The sequence below is a fragment of the Copadichromis virginalis genome, linkage group LG8 (assembly GCF_057382275.1).
Source record: "Copadichromis virginalis isolate Kocher_CV1m ecotype Utaka linkage group LG8, C_Virginalis_male_GT1.1, whole genome shotgun sequence".
In the NCBI taxonomy this organism is placed as follows: domain Eukaryota; kingdom Metazoa; phylum Chordata; class Actinopteri; order Cichliformes; family Cichlidae; genus Copadichromis; species Copadichromis virginalis.
In genome coordinates this window covers 24,302,950-24,312,132 of record NC_140625.1, presented here as the reverse complement: position 1 = coordinate 24,312,132, position 9,183 = coordinate 24,302,950, and positions in this window count along the sequence as shown.

The following is a 9,183-nucleotide window of genomic DNA, read 5'->3' as shown; positions in this document are numbered from 1 at the left end:
ATTCCTCTTGGTTTAATTCTTTAAACTTATTGCAGTCAGTGTATTTAGTCTTCTAACAATGTTTAAATTTACTGGACATTTATGGTAAATGGCCTGTATTTGTATAGCGCTTTTCTAGTCCCTAAGGACCCCAAAGCGCTTTACACAACCAGTCATCCACCCATTCACACACACATTCACACACTGGTGATGGCAAGCTACATTGTAGCCACAGCCACCCTGGGGCACACTGACATAGGCAAGGCTGCCGGACACTGGCGCCACCGGGCCCTCTGACCACCAACAGTAGGTAACGGGTGAAGTGTCTTGCCCAAGGACACAACGACTGAGACCGTCCAAGCCGGGGCTCGAACCGGCAAACTCCCAACTCTTGAGATTTATGCTAATTTGCTTGTTAGTTCAAATAATTAACCAGCCATGTGACAGCAAATCAGTGTAGTATAGTCAAGACAACTTGCTAAAGTTCAAACTGAGCAGAATCAGAATGGGAGAAAAAAGTTGATTAAGTGACTTTGAACGTAGCATTGCTGTTGGTGCCAGATGGGCTGGTGTGAGTATTTTAGAAACTGCTGATCTGCTGGGATTTTCCCACATAATCGTTTCTAGGGTTTACAGAGGATGGTCAAAAAAAGACGAAAAATATCTGGTGAGCAGCAGCTCTGTGGGCGAAAATGCCTTCTTGATGCCAGTGGTCAGAGAAGAATGGCCTAACCTCGACCTAGTAGGGCAACAGTACCTCAAATAACCACTTTTTAAAACCAATGTATGCAGAAGAGCATCTCTAAATACACAACATGTCAAACTTTGAAGCAGATGGGCTATGGGAGAAGAAGACCGCAGTGGGAGCCACTCCTGTCAGCTAAGAAAAGAAAACTGAGGCTACAGTTTGTTGCAACTTTGGGCAGTAGACGATTGGAAAAACATTGGCTGGTCTGAGGAGTCTCAATTTCTGCTGCAATATGTTGTGTAAAAATGAAATAAATTGAGTTGGAGGTAACCAGGTTGTCTTTCTGGGTTTTATTTACTTTTGCAAAGGGGTCAAACAAAAGTACAGACAGCATGACAGCACTCTACATGTTTTTTGACAAAGAGGGATTGAGAGATAAAGTATTTATAAAGATAGGCTATCTATCTTAGAACACTGTGTAATAAAAGATAACATGTACATTTGGATAGATCTAATATGAAGGATTATACAGAGACAGAGTATCAAAACTGTTTGTTCAGTAAGGTCAGTTTGGCACAGAGAAGTAACAGAATCTTAAAATTTTACCATCACAGATATTTAAATAAAAGGGTCAGAATCATAAAAACACCAATGCTCGTATGTAAGATTGTGGGCACACTTTAACACAAACTGAGCATCATTTAGACACACACAATGTTGCAAACCACCTCCTTTTATGACCACAGTGTACCCATCTTCTGATGGTTGCGTCCTGCAGGATAACCTGCCAGAAATGTGTACCAAATGAATAGTGAGTGTATATACTGCTTCCTTTTGTTGTTTGCCAAGTCATCTTTTTACTCCATGGAGTCAGGTTTCTGATCCATGTTTCTGTTTTTCTTTTTTTTTCTAGTTATCTCAGACTTGTGACATTTACCCAACTTTGGTATTCTGTTTGACAAGTTTGTTTAATCACCAAGTATTTCTTTGTTTTGTCCAAATCACCGAGTCCAGAATAATTGCCAATCAGAATAGTGCTCCAAACTAGTTCGCATGTTATCTGTATATGGATGTTTGCACTAAAGTGAGGACCGCTATGTGTGCAGTTTCAGAGTTCTAGAGACTGCATGAGGTATGGTATCAAAAGACAGATGAGCTTAAAGCAAGACACACACACACATTTTTTTACTTTCAAAAACATATGTCAGCAGAATATTTAGATGTCAAAAGTCCCCCTAAGAAAAACCCCTGATGATGGCTTTAAGGTTATAAATCGCCACTTAAGCACAGTCTATACTCTTTCTCTTCCTTTCTGACCTTGCTTTCACTCCACTTTTACTCCTTGCTTCCAAGGAAATCAGTTTTTTCTGCTCTCAGGTCTTCTGTGAATGCTCAGCCTAACATCATTCACAGTCACGATTTCTCTCAGCATAATTCACATGGATGGTGGTCATGTTTGTTTGCCTTGCCCGAGGCCTTGCACAACGGAAGAAGTGGAAGAGAGGCCCTAGGGTATCGAGTGGGATTGATGACTTCATGGACCGTGTTGCATAGATGAAGCATCTCTATCTGTATAGAGTATATGTGCTTTCTAACAAATATTTCTTGTTGTTTTTCTCCCTGCAAAATATCCACTGCAACCTTCAATGTCAAGGTTATTCTTATGATTGAGTTGGACATCGTTTTAATCTGCTAAATACGCTTACTTGCAGGCCAATTCTGTGACATGCACAGTGAGTTTTTCTTCTTCCTCTTCCTCACTATTCTTTCCTGTGTCCTGGTTTTCTGATTGAGCAGACCCGAATGGCAGGGAGTCATGACAAAAAGCCACACTGATTTCTTGGACTGCCATTTAGCACTGACACATTGGTCTTTCAACATGATAAATGAGAACTTTGCGGTAAACTTTCTCAACAGTTTCTGGCTACTCTGACAAGTCTAAGCACATCCACATAGCAATTCTGTCAAGGTAAACCTTCAGACTCTCTAATAATCTTACTTCATCTGCAGACGTACTTTGAGTTTGCCTGTGATAAGGCTACCGGAAAAGGGATCAATATTGATCAATAATCAGGGAGATTAGAGAAACCAGGGTGGTAGAGAGGATTTTAAAGTAGTCTGTTCTTGCATCTATAATGTCAGAAGTATTTAAATATAACTTGAATGACAGCAACACCAAGTTTAATATCACATTAAGTTCTCAGCCTTTGTATTTTATTGCATATTATCACTGTGGTTGGTTTCCTACATTGAGTAACATCTTTGTCTATGTCTTAAATCAAATTTAAAAAATAAAGGTCTGCTGGTATGCTGCCACTTTTGTACTATTTCCCAGTGCATCCATGAGAAATGTGCATTTAAAACCTTCTGCTGACTTGATGATCAAAGTAAATTCAATAATAATGGTTCAGTAAACTATTTCAGGTAATCTTTCGTTGCCTCTCATCCATACAGTAGATCAAAATGTGATTAATAACAGAATCCACTGCTGCATTACTCATTAGCTCTCAGGTAGAGCTCCTTCTGCTGTCGCGCTTACAGGCCTGCGGGCAGAAATGATGTGTTTCATTACCTACAATGTCTGCGGTGAAGCTCCTGAAATTCCATCATCTACCCTTTACGTGTCTGTTACAGTTAAAAAGGATCTCTGAGCTAAGATCATTTCTTTTTCTTGTAACCCCACTTTGCTTTTTTAATAAGCCAGCGCATAGTTACAAAGTATGATTATCCGTCAGCCTGAGGGTACACATTTTTATTCCAATAACTGCCTTTACACAAAAAGGGGATTATAGTTTCGGGGAACTATTTTAATACCAAGGTGTGTCCAAAAAGGGGGAAAAAAAGACTTCAAATGGGTTTTCAGTGCAGAATGAATTCCGAAATTCACACTGCTGTGTAAATAAATTAACACTTGCCCCAAGCAGAATATCTGAATCCATCTTTCTAAGGTGAGATAGTAATTTGTGCGAGCACAAGTTATGAAAAAGGCAAATAAAAATTCACATTGCCAAAGATTTGGGGGAAGGTATAAGGATATCATATCATGAGGCACAATCAAAACGTGATGTGTTAATAAGCAGTGCCCTCAGCTGTGCTTGACGATTGTCTTATGTTGCAGAAGATTGTAAGGATGTCTAAAGGTAACTTTGATTCATTTGACGTCTTATATAATTAAATGAATTTGTATTCATGCATAATAAAAGGAGAAAATGAAAAGAATTAACATTAACCTTTGCAATCTCTCCCTTATACAGAGAACTGAAGACCATTGGAGGCAATACCTTAATACACAGCGTCTCCTAATGTTGAGGATGAGATGCTGATCAACTCGACATTATCAACTACTGGCTGCCCCCTATTGTAAGAAACCCAGAACTGCAACTGGGGAATGGAAAAAAATCAGCATTTAGAGTCAAGCTGAGTTTCTACAAGCGGCTTGGCACAGGGGATCATGTTTGTTGCTGTGCAAGCAAATGGAATAAAGATCATACCGGTGCAAAAGAGCTTTAGCTAAACCAGGCATGGTCATTTGTTGTAATCTCTGTGGATGAGCTGATCCTCCCTACGTAACCTTACACTATTACATCCACCCCTTACACAAGCGGACATTCAACAGGGATGGGAAAAAAAAAAAGAAATAACAACAGAGGTTGTGATGAAAATTAAATAAATACCAAATAGGACATGCACACTGGCACATAGGCTTTGATAAAATGCAGTCACAATATAAAGAAATATTATAAACGTACGGCGTTAATATTCAGTTTAGGCGCCTCAAACTTTATTTCATCAACTTTATTCTCTTTTATAAAGAACTTATTATTATTTTGAAATGATGATGCATGACATGCGTGTTACATCAGAGATGGCAGCTGAGAAATAATGCGTAATTGATGCTGTCGGTGCTTTTTAGAGCATACAAATCCCAGATAAGTCTATTGATTTTCATTGTTCATGAGCAAGTCGAGAGAGAAGAAAGAAATTGAAATAATATTTAACAAAGATGAAACAAATGTGTCCGCATAATAACAGATAAAGCAGGGAAAAAAAAGGTTTAAATTACAGTAATTTCAGTTGAAAAATTAAACATGAAATAAATAAAGATGAAGAGTTATAATAATCAGGTTCATATCAGGTCTAATTAAGAATTTGTTTATCTGCGAACACATTTTTATGCAGCACACGTAAAGCATGAAATGTTTCCTGATCACTAAGTTTTTTTGGTCTTTTCTGAGTCTTGTCCACTAAAGTGTAATGCTATTTAAACTAAAGCATTAACGGTACAATGTATAACAAGACAAACTACACTTTGTCCATCTGTGTATCACCTTTCATATTTTCTATACACCAGTTCCTCAACAAGGACACCTTTTTTATGATCTTTCCTGTGAATGGCACGGACATCATTTTACTGAAGCTACAGAATGAGTCTTGTACTCTTACATCTCCTCAGCTTCCCAAGGAGCAGAGTGACTGGCTGTCAGTTGAAAAAAAAAAATATGGTGTATTATCTTGTCAGCAGCAAGGAGTAGAAATCCTTGCTGAGATAAACCGTTTTTAGTTCCTTTTTCACTGTGGAAAAATGGTTTGGGACTACAAACAAGTACACAAAACAACACAGATGTGGGACAAAGCTTGTACTGTGTAGTGTCCGTGTAGTTCTCTAACCAGTATCTGCTGCAGAGTCACTGAGCCCCCTCACTAAAAACACTTGCTAAAACAAACTGCACTTCATCTCCAACTTTGACTGACAAGAGACTCGTGAAAATTTTAAACCCTGAGTGAAACGTCTCCAATAGTGCAAGCGCTGATCGAGTATCTGGGTGGATATGGCCTGTGAACACGGGCAGACAGGTATATAGTAGGTTAATTAAAAACGGCCGATGAGGTGTTTCCTGTCTTTATGAATTAACGCCAAGTCAGAGCAATGGAAACAGACTGAGGTGTCACTCAAGCATCACTGACCAAATATCCTTGGCTTGTGCACATTTTAAACTTGAATACAGTTCAGCCCACTTATGAACTCACCTCCAGGTAAGACAACTATGGGAAATATGTACTACTGGAGTATGTTGCCACTACCATTTCCTCTGAAACAAAGTACATGCATAATAAATTACAAAGCCAAACACTGCCTTGAACACAAGAAGGTAAAGTAAATTGACACCCACTGAGCAGAAATGTGTTTCACACCTCACCATCGCAGGATTGGCTCATTAACTATGCTCTACTGCTGTAGAAATACATGGAATCATTTTTGTCAGGTTGTAAGGATAATAGATGGGAATTTCTTCACTGTGAACCATTTATATACTTAAAGGCTTATTATTCTGGTACCCATTGGGTTTATCTGTCTTGAGTGCAAAAGATAATTGAACTCATAAGTCAGCAGGTTGGTTGTAATGTGTGCAGTTTCAAAGATGTCTCAAGCAAATCTTTTACTTTTTTGCTCTCTCTCCCTCTTTTTTTTTTTTTTTTTAAATTTAGTGTAAGTCTGAAACCAAAGAAATACCTGCCAGAGCGTATAATACAAAAGCCCAACACAGCAGTTTTTCAGGAAACAAATTGTATTATACATGTAATTCTTCCCACCCTTCTCAAAAGAAACATTCAGTTCCCTCGCAATGCTTGGCCCTGAACTGAGTTTGAAAAACTCAGCCATACAAGAGGATATAATGCCTGTTGCCTACTTGCTTTAAAAATGACCTCCGGGTTAACGGCTTCTCTGTATCTACGGTTTAAGATGAGAATGAGAGAAAGGGCTAGAAAGACGTATTAGAACAGATGAACAGATAGACAGAGGCAGAACATTCACAGTTCACAACTCAATTTGAAGCGCGCAAACTATTTCAGTAGTGAAAGGAAATCTCTAATTGGATTAAATACAGTCTTATTTGGTTCCTTATCATCTCCCGTTATAGACAGCAATATTTCCTCACCCACAGTCTGCCTGACCTTGAACTGTTAGATAAATCTGGGGCTCAGACGCGACTTGCTGCATGTGTGAATGCATCTTTATTGGAAAAAAAAAGAGAAAAAAAACGTATGAAGTTTTTTTTCCACCCTTGCATTTTGAGTTATACAATTATTTCTTTTGCTTGGTAAAATCCAGTTTATGGAAGTGTCACTTATGAAAACATATGTCTATACAGTAAAGACTCTGAATGGAAGTTATGAAGTGATGGCTGACTTTTGAATCAGCTCAGTGATACGGTATATGGCCGGGAAATTCTGTCCTTTTCTGCTTGATATTTGTCCATATAGTAAACAAGGTAAATTCAGACCATTGAAGTTTCTATTTGTATGTCATTTTGGACAAAAGAAGAAAAAATACTGAGTTTGATTCGATTTATTTTCCCATGAATGTTTGTAAGTTATATTCCTAGCAGCGTTGAGAAGTTATTGAACATTTAACATTTATGCAGGTAGTGGATTGCAGCTTTCTTTGGTGTGACTGAGGGGCTTCGAGCTGCTCAGTAGAAAAAGAAAGGGGTTGTTTTGGGGCTTTTTTAACTGATACACAAGAAAGATTTTTCTTGACACTTGACTGGATCACTGTGTTCACAATTTTTCTCTAATCTCAAATGTATTGAATAAAGGGTTGACCACTATTACAGGTGGAAAATACATTTTTAGGTACAGAAAAAATCCCTGGCAACTTCTAGGGAGATTAAACTTAAATAAACATCGATTCTGTATTTTTATTTTGGGATTTTTCATTTTAGAACTCAATTTCAAAATCCTGTTTGCAGCCCAGTGTCTTTCCTGCTTTACTAACACTTTACCTTTATGCTAATTATGTGGAAATATATCCACAGCATTTAACTGAATTAATTTCAGGTTCACTTTACATAATTAGTAGAAATGAATGCATGACCATTACAACATGATTCTGCTCCTGAAGTGATAAACACAATGCATGTTCTAGGTCAGTCTCAGGTCTGCAGAGGAGACCTAGTGTGATCATGTCCACATCTTGGAGATGGCTTTTTTCTGGCAGTGTAACGGAGCGGAAAGGCTGATTATGTTTCCAAGATGGTTTGTGTTTTTTAAAAGGAAGGAAACCTTCCTCAAAGCGGGCAGAGCAGTGGAGCCGCCGAGGGAAAGCACACGATACAAAAACTGTAGAATTAAAAATATAATTTATTATATTTAAATAGTTAAAAAGGTAAAATGGATTAAAACAACCTTGGCCAAGGGAAGACACAATAAAAATCAATAACACACAACATTAAAAGTCCAGTGGAATCCACCACGGCCTAAAAGTCACAGAAAAACTAAGAAATCAAGCGTAGTAATAAAAGAGGGAAACCCAGCAGAGTCCTCGCCTTCCTCCTCGCATTCCACGTCCTGGTGCACTGAAGAAAGGGAGGGAGCGGCAGTCACTATTCCTTTGGCAGTTTACTTTATAAAAAAGGATAAGTCAAAGACTTACCTGGGAAGGCAGAGCTCTCAACTCCGCCCGCCGCTTCCTTAAACTGCAATCGGCACCGCGGTCTCACTGCTTCTGTTCTCCCGCAGTGCACGAGCTGGCTCTTGTCGTTATTGCCACTTGACTGCCGCTACGCGTCCCTAGTCACTGGTAATCTCTTTTCCTCCCCAGTCGCTGGTCATCTCTCACTCTCCAGTCGCTGGTCATCTGCTTCATCTGATCATCTCTACTCTCTGATCGGCTCTCGCTCTCGCTCTCGCTCTCCCCCCTGATCGTCTGTGTCTTTCCTCTGTCTGTCTCGCATTCTTCGTGTTGCATCCCCCGTTGAACACCGGCTCCAACCCTTTTATGTGTCATTGAGCACTCTGTGAATTACCTTTCCTTTCCTCTTCAGGTGTGTCCAATTAGTCAAAACGGGGAAAAGGCGGAGTCTCTCCAGGACAATTTGCCGGCAACTAAAACATGCAAACTAAATAAAACACTGCACAAAAATATAACCAATGCATGCAATATAAAAAATAAATATGTACACTTCACATTAAAATACAGCACAGCAAAACAACGTCCGTCCTTCCCTGGATGACAGCAGCGCAAACATAATTTCTTCCACACACTGGTCCTAGCCAGTGTTTCTATTCAGAGGCACGCTGTAGTGCATCCATCAAAGCTTATTCATACTTGGCTGAAAGTGCGCAGTGAAACACAGTGTGTGATCTGCAAGATAACAAAAGGGTCACACAGAGGGTGAGAAATAACCTTCATACATAATCCGCTTTACTGGCCTGTGAGGAATTCTCAGCACATTTTGTCCTGTGTGATGCATGTTGTATTCATGAAAAGGTCTAATGTGTATAATCTGTGTGCAGTTGAGCAGCAAATTAATAAATTCATATTGTGGTTCTGTGTCATAGGCAACAAATCACTGACATTCACCAGGCTTAAATGAATTGTGCACACTACAACAGTGAATTATTAGAGGATATATTAAATTTTATGTACATGCAGTTTTATAAGCTTATTTATACTCTTGCATTGGAAACCTGTTTGAGGTATGGTGGTTTTTTGCCATTTTTTTTTTCATTTT